The 10,493-nt window shown below is 49.1% G+C and overlaps 1 pseudogene; it reads left to right on the top strand.

Moving 5' to 3' along the window:
* Positions 1-3,382: 3,382 nt before the first annotated feature.
* Positions 3,383-10,206, top strand: LOC141095231 (receptor expression-enhancing protein 2-like; annotated as a pseudogene).
* The last annotated feature ends 287 nt before the right edge of the window (positions 10,207-10,493 follow it).

The following is a 10,493-nucleotide window of genomic DNA, read 5'->3' as shown; positions in this document are numbered from 1 at the left end:
AGCAGCGGTGATGGTTCTCACACGAGCCGTACGGGCCGGGGGCAGCTTGGCAGAGGTGTTCATGGTGCACACAGCAGAAGTGGCGTTGGAGACAGGGGTTTCATGACAATGTTGTGGACTGATTTTTCAAATACCGCTCACACAACTGGTAATACTGCATCGATGGAAAGTGACAGGAGACAGCAGTTGTCAACTATGGTTACAAACTACTTTTCCTCCCATATCGATGTTCTCCCACACAGGTCATTCCCCTTTGACTATTGGGCCGCTAAACTGGACACCTGGCCTGAATTGGCCCAATATGCCTTACAGGAGCTCGCTTGCCCAGCTGCAAGTGTGCTATCGGAAAGAGTCTTCAGTGCAGCTGGATCAATCCTGACAGAAAAAAGGACCCGTCTGTCAACCCAAAATGTGGATGATCTAACCTTCATTAAAATGAACCACGCATGGGTTTCCAAGGATTTTGCCCCACCTTCCCCTGATGACACATAGGGTGACAGAAAAATGGCTTGCTTTGGTCCACCTCTTCCTGGTACTTCACCTATTTCGCCTTTTGCATCAGTTGAATGTCCAACATCAACATATGCCACTTTCTAAAACTCCCTAACTGTGCTGCCTCCCCCCCATGGCCGGGGTCACCACCTAGCGCACGACACCGTGCGAGTGCCGTTGCCCTGGACAGGTGGGTAGGCCGACTCTTGGGCGCGGGCACTGGCACAGGGTCCCTCATAGTGCAATCAAGTGTCTCTGATGGCGGTGGTGCACACCCGCCGTCAGACACACCGCTGTACTATGAGGGGCCCAGTGCCAGTACCGACGCCCACGAGTGGGCCCCCCCTTGCTTGGCCAGGGCCCCAGCATTTGCAATCTTTACCTCTCCCTGCTCCTCCGCTGTGTAATCTGGGCCATCAAATCCATACTGTGCCTGACACCGTCTGAGCCTGCCTCCTGAAACATATATTTTGAATGTGTACGCTATCCATACATGTTATCCAGGGATACGGTACCCTTTCTAACCTTTGTGCAATGACGTGCAATCCATACTGGGCCTAACACCGTCTGAGCCTGCCTCATGCTGTATAGACATATATTTTGAATGTGTACGCTATCCATACATGTTATCCGGGGATACGGTACCCCTTCTAACCTTTGTGCAATGACGTGCAATCCATACTGGGCCTAACACCGTCTGAGCCTGCCTCATGCTGTATAGACATATATTTTGAATGTGAACGCTATCCATACATGTTATCTGGGGATACGGTACCCCTTCTAACCTTTGTGCAATGACGTGCAATCCATACTGGGCCTAACACCGTCTGAGCCTGCCTCATGCTGTATAGACATATATTTTGAATGTGTACGCTATCCATACATGTTATCCGGGGATACGGTACCCCTTCTAACCTTTGTGCAATGACGTGCAATCCATACTGGGCCTAACACCGTCTGAGCCTGCCTCATGCTGTATAGACATATATTTTGAATGTGTACGCTATCCATACATGTTATCCGGGGATACGGTACCCCTTCTAACCTTTGTGCAATGACGTGCAATCCATACTGGGCCTAACACCGTCTGAGCCTGCCTTATGCTGTATAGACATATATTTTGAATGTGTACGCTATCCATACATGTTATCCAGGGATACGGTACCCTTTCTAACCTTTGTGCAATGACGTGCAATCCATACTGGGCCTAACACCGTCTGAGCCTGCCTCATGCTGTATAGACATATATTTTGAATGTGTACGCTATCCATACATGTTATCCGGGGATACAGTACCCCTTCTAACCTTTGTGCAATGACGTGCAATCCATACTGGGCCTAACACCGTCTGAGCCTGCCTCATGCTGTATAGACATATATTTTGAATGTGTACACTATCCATACATGTTATCCGGGGATACGGTACCCCTTCTAACCTTTGTGCAATGACGTGCAATCCATACTGGGCCTAACACCGTCTGAGCCTGCCTCATGCTGTATAGACATATATTTTGAATGTGTACGCTATCCATACATGTTATCCGGGGATACGGTACCCCTTCTAACCTTTGTGCAATGACGTGCAATCCATACTGGGCCTAACACCGTCTGAGCCTGCCTCATGCTGTATAGACATATATTTTGAATGTGTACGCTATCCATACATGTTATCCAGGGATACGGTACCCTTTCTAACCTTTGTGCAATGACGTGCAATCCATACTGGGCCTAACACCGTCTGAGCCTGCCTCATGCTGTATAGACATATATTTTGAATGTATACGCTATCCATACATGTTATCCGGGGATACGGTACCCCTTCTAACCTTTGTGCAATGACGTGCAATCCATACTGGGCCTAACACCATCTGAGCCTGCCTCATGCTGTATAGACATATATTTTGAATGTGTACACTATCCATACATGTTATCCAGGGATACGGTACCCTTTCTAACCTTTGTGCAATCACGTGCAATCCATACTGGGCATATACTGTAGCATTATGTGGAGCTCATCATATACTGTTTCAAACATTATATGGGACCAATGATTTTGTATGGAGAAATAGATGGGCCTCGTCATGAGATGTAAAAAGTGAGGTATTTTTCATTGTACTATACCGCTATTTCTCTGCCGTATCGGAGCATGATGAGTTGTGGTATGTGTTAAAGGGGCGCTCTTTCGCCCAGGGCACATGAAAACCTGCAGCCAGCCCTCCCCCCCCACAAATTTAGCCAAATAACCCCCATTTTTCAGTGCGTAACTTGTATTATGAAGTTAATTAAGGTTGACAAGCTTAAGTAAGAAGAATTGATGCTTTTGGCATTCAAATGGGCACTGTAGGTGTGTTTCCTGTCCTCCTCTCACTGCCGACTTTTATTCCCCATTGACTTACATTGGGTTTCGTGTTTCGGGACGACCCCGACTTTTCCCTATAATCGGACGATCTTGCTCGACCCGACTTTTGGAAAAGTCGGGTTTCACGAAACGAAACGCGACCCTAAAAAAGCAAAAGTCGCTCAACTCTACTAAAGAAGACTTGTGATTCATTACTCAATGTGACTGTCTAACTCCATGTGTTCCAGGGGGATGTGACACCATCATGAGAAGCGGTGACAGAAACCGTGCCAGTCACGTCTCTATGATTTAAAAGTGGAGACTGCCGGGAAGAATGAAGTTCATTACCTAGGAGTAGCAGGGCTTTGAGAATGGCAGCTGGACGGCTTCAAAATGCTATGAACCTACAGATTAACCCCATATCTATAGGTTTATAGCATTTTGGGACATGACAGGTACCCTTTAAATGTGAAACTACTGCATTGCTCGATTATGGGCCCTAAAAAAAGCACTCCAATGTTCTCCTACATACACTGCTTAGGATCCTGTCCGGGATTGTGATCCCAGCAGCCCTGAACGGGAGACGTCCCGGGCATCCTGTGCTGAGCTCTGCCCGGAGACCCCCGCTGGGCACAGGCAGGATGGTGTCCTGGATCATCTCCAGACTGGTGGTGTTGCTATTTGGCACGTTATATCCAGCATACTCCTCATATAAGGCTGTTAAGACGAAAAATGTTAAAGAATATGTAAAATGGATGATGTATTGGATTGTGTTTGCCTTTTTCTCCACTGCAGAAACTTTAACGGACATTATTCTTTCCTGGTTTCCTTTTTATTTTGAGCTAAAAATTGCATTTGTAATTTGGCTTCTTTCACCTTAGGCCTCTTTCACACTTCAGTTTTTTGCATCAGTTCAAATCCGCCAAAAAGTCAGACAAGCGGATCCGTTGTCAACTGATGTGAACTGATGGCACAGGATCCGTTTTCAGACGGATCCTGAAAATGAGAAAATTTAAAGGTATAACGCTGGCCGGGAAGAGGAGAGAGAGAGAGAGAGAGAGAGAGAGAGAATGAATTTTTTTTTGGTCCGGCACCCAGAAAGAATTTCGGGTTAAATGAGTGTGTGGAGGATCCGCCAGAGGAAAAAACGTTACAAGCTCCGTTTTGAAATCTTTGAGGAAATGTCACGGGGGCTTAGTTCAACTAAGGCTGAAATACCCGGGGCCCCTGTGGTGTCCCTTTTACTAGGGGAAACCCTGTCTGACCCTCAACCCAGGGTTTTTGCTGAAGGTGCAAATGCCTGAGCCTCCGACCTTTCCTTATCTCCTGCTCAGCCCTGCACTTAACCCTCCACCCAGTGAGGAGTCACACCACCAAAGCTCCCACACAAATAATGACAGACAGGGAGAACTTAAACTGCACTGCGCCGCACACACACAGGAATAAACAGTAATGTGAACAGGGCACAACTAAACACAAATATGGGAAGGAGAAAGGATAACGACGGATCATATGACACCAGATATGAATCTCTCTCTCTTGAACACCTCCACTCCAGACCGGAACCACTTGGTATGAAACACAAGCTATAATCGGCGACACCCATATGCCAGTATGACTATTTAAAGACCGTGGGCGTGACTAACCTTCCAACCTGGTCTCCAGCAGGATTAACCCCCGAGAGCCTGAAGATCAAACCGGCGCCACTGAGGCTATAGTGGCTGGAGGTGGAACTACCTCTGCCTGCCGGATGCTGTGGTGTGAACAGCGTCCGACATGACAGTACCCCGTCTTCTACGAGGGACCCCAGGGCCCTCAAGACTCATAGGACCCGGCTTGTCCGGATGACGACGGTGAAAAGAACTGACCAGCCGATCCGCATGTATGTCTGAGGCTGGAACCCAAGACCTCTCCTCTGGACCATACCCCCGCCAGTGCACCAAATACTGAAGAGTACGGCGTACTACTCGAGAGTCCACTACCTTGGCGACCTCGAACTCTAACTCGCCATCCACCATGACTGGAGGTGGCATCGGCGTCGTGTCCACCAAGCCTACCACCTTTTTCAATAAAGCCCTGTGAAAAACGTTATGTATTCTGTACACCGCAGGAAGTTCCAACCGATAAGCCACTGGGTTAATGATGGCAGAAATCCTAAAAGGCCCAATAAACCTTGGACCCAGTTTTAAAGATGGGATTTTGAGTTTTATGTTCTTCGTAGCTAACCACACCCATTCACCCACACACAGGTCCGGACCTGGCACGCGTCTACTGTCAGCCACCCGTTTGTACCTGGCACTCATGCTCAACAAACGCTGTTTCACCCGCCTCCAGACTGATGACAATTGGGCTCCTAGCTGATCCTCCTCCGGGACACCCCCGGAGTCACCCTGACGTAAGGTACAAAACTGAGGATGTTGACCGTACACACAAAAGAATGGAGACTCTCCTGATGACTCTTGGCGGTGATTATTTAATGCGAATTCGGCCAGAGGAAGGAAAGTAGACCACTCCTCCTGGTTGTCGGACACAAAGCATCGTAAATACTGTTCTAGATTTTGGTTCATGCGCTCAGTTTGTCCATTAGACTGTGGATGAAACGCCGATGAATGTGACAACTTGATCCCCAACCTTGAGCAAAAAGCTTTCCAAAACCTCGCCACAAATTGCGTACCCCTATCAGATACTATGTCAGACGGTACTCCGTGGAGTCTGACCACCTCCTTCACAAATACCTGAGCCAACGTCTTAGCATTGGGCAAAGAGGACAACGCCACAAAATGCGCCATCTTTGAAAAACGGTCAACCACCACCAGGATGACCGTGTTCCCTGCCGAGGCTGGCAAGTCAGTGATAAAATCCATGGAGATTTCTGTCCATGGCCTATTGGGTACCCCCAGAGGCTGTAGCGTGCCAGCAGGACGGGTTCGGGGTGACTTAGCCCTAGCGCACGTGATGCAAGCTGCCACGTACGAGACCACATCCTGCCGGATTTTGGGCCACCAGAAACGACGCGATACCAGCTCTAAGGTGCCCTTCACCCCTGGGTGACCAGCCAGTACCGAATCGTGGTGTTCCTTCAACACCTTAGGCCGAAGATGCAGGGGTACAAATGATTTGTTGGCGGGAAGTCCTGGTGGTACCTCCTCTTGGGCCTCGGCAATCTCCGCCTCTACCTCAGTCGTGAGAGCCGAGACCACTACCCCTTTCTGGAGGATGGGTACCGGCTCTTCCCGCGGTTCTCCCCCCGGAAAACACCTAGACAAAGCATCCGCCTTGGTGTTTTTAGCCCCGGGACGGTACGTCACAAGAAAATTGAAACGAGTAAAAAACAATGCCCAGCGAGCCTGCCTAGGAGACAGACGCTTGGCCGACTCCAGATAGAGCAGATTCTTATGGTCGGTGATAACTGTGACCTGGTGAGCCGCCCCCTCCAAGAAGTGTCGCCATTCCTCAAAAGCCAGTTTGATGGCCAACAACTCCCTGTTGCCGATATCATAATTCCGTTCGGCCGGCGACAGCTTCTTGGAGAAGTAGGCGCATGGATGCATCTCGCTCAAGGACGAGCCTTGAGACAGTACTGCCCCCACTCCCACCTCCGACGCATCAACCTCTACCACAAAAGGTTTAGACACGTCTGTTTGCACCAGAATGGGGGCTGAAGCAAAACTATTCTTCAGACGCTCAAATGCACGTATAGCCACCTCAGGCCAGTTCGCCAGATCGGCACCCTTTTTTGTCATGTCCGTGAGCGGTTTGGCGACAGTCGAAAAGTGTTTTATAAATTTCCTATAATAATTCGCAAACCCAAGGAACCGCTGGAGTGCTTTCAGACTCTCCGGCCTTTCCCATTGCAACACCGCTTGCACCTTAGCGGTGTCCATTTTAAAACCGGCTGCGGACACAAGATATCCCAAAAAGGGCAACTCCTGGACAAAAAATAAACATTTTTCCAGCTTAGCATAGAGCTGGTTCTCCCGGAGCAACTGTAACACCTGCCTAACATGCTCCAAATGAGTGTCCCGATCGCTAGAATAAATGAGGATATCATCCAGGTATACAATCACAAATCTCCCCAGGACATGAGCAAATACATCATTAATAAAATGTTGGAAAACGGCAGGCGCGGTGGTCAACCCAAACGGCATAACCAGACTCTCAAAATGACCCTCAGGAGTGTTAAACGCCGTCTTCCACTCATCCCCCTGACGGACCCTTATGAGGTTATACGCCCCCCTGAGGTCCAGCTTGGAAAACCATTTCGCCCCCGCTACCTGGTTGAACAAATCCGGGATCAACGGCATTGGGTAGGGATCACGGATCGTAATCTGGTTTAACTCTCGGAAATCCAGACACGGGCGTAACCCCCCATCTTTCTTCTTAATGAAGAAAAACCCCGCGGCTACAGGCGAGGACGAAGGCCGGATGTGACCTTTGCTCAGACTCTCCGCGATGTAGTCTTTAAGAGCTTGTCTCTCAGGACCAGAAATATTAAACATCCTGGCCTTAGGTAATTTGGCCCCGGGTTTTAACCTAATAGCACAGTCATAGGCTCTATGCGGAGGCAGTTCTGAGCAACCCTTCTCAGAGAAAACATCCGCGAAATCCTGCAAAGCCTCCGGCAGGCTGGGCGTCACGGCGGACACACATATGGCCAAGCAATTGTCTTGGCAGAAACCACTCCATTGTACTATGTCCTGAGTTTTCCAATCAATTACCGGGTTGTGCCTGGACAGCCATGGAAAACCCAGGACCATTTGAGCTGGGAGATTACGGAGGACCCTACATGTAACCGACTCAGAATGTAGGACCCCAATGTGGAGTTTCACCTCTGCCACAAACTCAGTAATCTCCCCTTGAGGGAGGGGAACAGCATTAATGGTCACCATCTGTATGGGGTGAGGAAGTTTTTCGATCTTAAACGCGGCGGTGTGTGCAAACTCCTCATCTATGAGATTGGTGGCGGAACCGCTATCCACAAACACTGATATAGGTAGCTCTCTGCCGGCGATAATAACCTTGGCAGGGAGCATACATTGAGATACCATCATGGAGGATATGCATACGCTCAGTTGGGTCTCCTCCATACCCTCTGAGCTTAACAGTTTTCCGCCGGTGGGACCCTCTTAGGTAGTACCGGGCAAACGTTAACATAATGACCTCCTTTACCACAGTAGAAACATGCTCCGGGCTTCCGGAATCCCGGAGCGCGAGGCTGAACCTGTGCCACGCCAGCAATCTGCATAGGTTCAGGGGACTCATCTACTTCAACCACACCTGCACCTCTGTTTTCCCCCAGAGGTAGCGTCTCCTGTGCCCCCTGACAAAAACGGCGATCAAATCGTATCACCAAACTCATGGCAGACTCCAATGATGCCGGAGTCTCATACATCAGGAGGGCTTGTTTCACCCTCCCTGATACCCCATGAATAAACTGGCTCCGCAGTGCTGGGTCATTCCACTGTGTGTCTACAGCCCAGCGGCGAAATTCCGAACAATAGTCTTCTGCCAAGCGCTCCCCCTGGCGGAGGGCGCGGATTTTAGATTCCGCTAGAGCCAGTCGGTCAGGGTCATCGTAAATGAGCCCGAGGGCAGAAAAAACATTATCGACCGAATGAAATGTAGCAGAGTCAGCTGGTAAGGAAAATGCCCATGCTTGGGGGTCACCACTCAGTAATGACAACACCAGCCCTACTCGCTGGGCCTCATTACCTGAGGATATTGGCCGCATGCGGAAGTATAATTTGCAGGCCTCCCGAAATACGACAAATTTGCTGCGATCGCCTGAAAATCGTTCTGGCAGCGGAAACTTCGGCTCTGCACCGATACCTGCAGATGCCGTTTGCACCTTTGCTACTACCAGGCCCTGCTGCTGAACTGCCCCTTTCAACTCGGAGACCTGTATGGACAGCGCCGCCAACTGGCGGGTTATGGAATCTAATGGATCCATGGACTCCTGAAAAAATGTGGGCCGATTATAATGTCACGGGGGCTTAGTTCAACTAAGGCTGAAATACCCGGGGCCCCTGTGGTGTCCCTTTTACTAGGGGAAACCCTGTCTGACCCTCAACCCAGGGTTTTTGCTGAAGGTGCAAATGCCTGAGCCTCCGACCTTTCCTTATCTCCTGCTCAGCCCTGCACTTAACCCTCCACCCTCCACCCAGTGAGGAGTCACACCACCAAAGCTCCCACACAAATAATGACAGACAGGGAGAACTTAAACTGCACTGCGCCGCACACACACAGGAATAAACAGTAATGTGAACAGGGCACAACTAAACACAAATATGGGAAGGAGAAAGGATAACGACGGATCATACGACACCAGATATGAATCTCTCTCTCTTGAACACCTCCACTCCAGACCGGAACCACTTGGTATGAAACACAAGCTATAATCGGCGGCGCCCATATGCCAGTATGACTATTTAAAGACCGTGGGCGTGACTAACCTTCCAACCTGGTCTCCAGCAGGATTAACCCCCGAGAGCCTGAAGATCAAACCGGCGCCACTGAGGCTATAGTGGCTGGAGGTGGAACTACCTCTGCCTGCCGGATGCTGTGGTGTGAACAGCGTCCGACATGACAGGATGGTGACGGACAGCAATTTTTGGCGGATCCTCAAAAAAAACGGATGCAACGGACAGCGATCCGTCACAATCCGCCATTAATGCAAGTCAATGTGGAAAAAAACGGATCCTCAAAAAAAATTTGAGGATCCGTTTTTTTCAAAACCTGGCGGATTGTGACTGATTGTAAAAAACGGAAGTGTGAAAGAGGCCTTACACCAAAGGCTCTAGTGTGTTGTATAGGAAGTTTGTGCATGCAACACTGTCTAGTAAGGAAAAGGAGATTGATGAGTACATTGCTCAGGCCAGAGACAAGAGCTATGAAACAATGATGCGTGTGGGCAAAAGGGGCCTCAATCTTGCTGCGAATGCCGCAGTGACAGCAGCTACAAAGGGTCAAGGAGTGTTGTCAGAGAAGTTGCGGAGTTTCAGCATGCAGGATTTAACTCTGATACGAGATGACGATGCTGTGCACATGCATAGTCCAGAACCTCGGTTACGCAGTTCTTCCAGCGGACTAGTGGAGACTATTATGGATCAAGCCTCATCCACCTGTTCAGTTACTGAAGAACGACAAGTAAAGTCAGATGTAGACCATTCAGATGTGAAATCGGAACCATCAGATGAAGATCCTGTTGAGAAGGCACCAAAACGTACTGCAAGCGTCAAAAGTGTCAAGAAAGTTACAAAAGTCGAGCCACAAGCCAAGACTGTAAAGGTGCGCCCCAAGAAGAAAACTACAGGAACCACTGTGCCTGGAGAGTTGGCATGAAAACGTCTTTCTGTCCAGATTTTACCTTTTTACGCTGCTGATTTAAAAAAAAAAAAAAAAAGATCCTGTCACTGCACAAGCAGATATCAGCTGATAGGTGGAGGTTCCAGGAGTGAGGAGTCAGATCTACACTGAGCTCAGATTGATGACCTATCTTTTGGTTAGGTCATCAATAGTTTAGTCTTATTCATTTTATTTACTCACTTATATAGCGTCATCATATTCTGCAGAACTTTACAGACGTCTTCATTGCTGTCCCCATCTAAATTCCCTATCAGTATGTCTTTAGAGTGTGGGAGGGTACAGGAGAACCAAGAGGAGAC

Source organism: Dendrobates tinctorius, unplaced genomic scaffold (genome assembly GCF_039654945.1).
Source record: "Dendrobates tinctorius isolate UK_male_01 unplaced genomic scaffold, ASM3965494v1 ptg000069l, whole genome shotgun sequence".
In the NCBI taxonomy this organism is placed as follows: Eukaryota; Metazoa; Chordata; class Amphibia; order Anura; family Dendrobatidae; genus Dendrobates; species Dendrobates tinctorius.
Note: the sequence above shows the minus strand (reverse complement) of the source record. Positions and strands in the feature narration are given on the sequence as shown.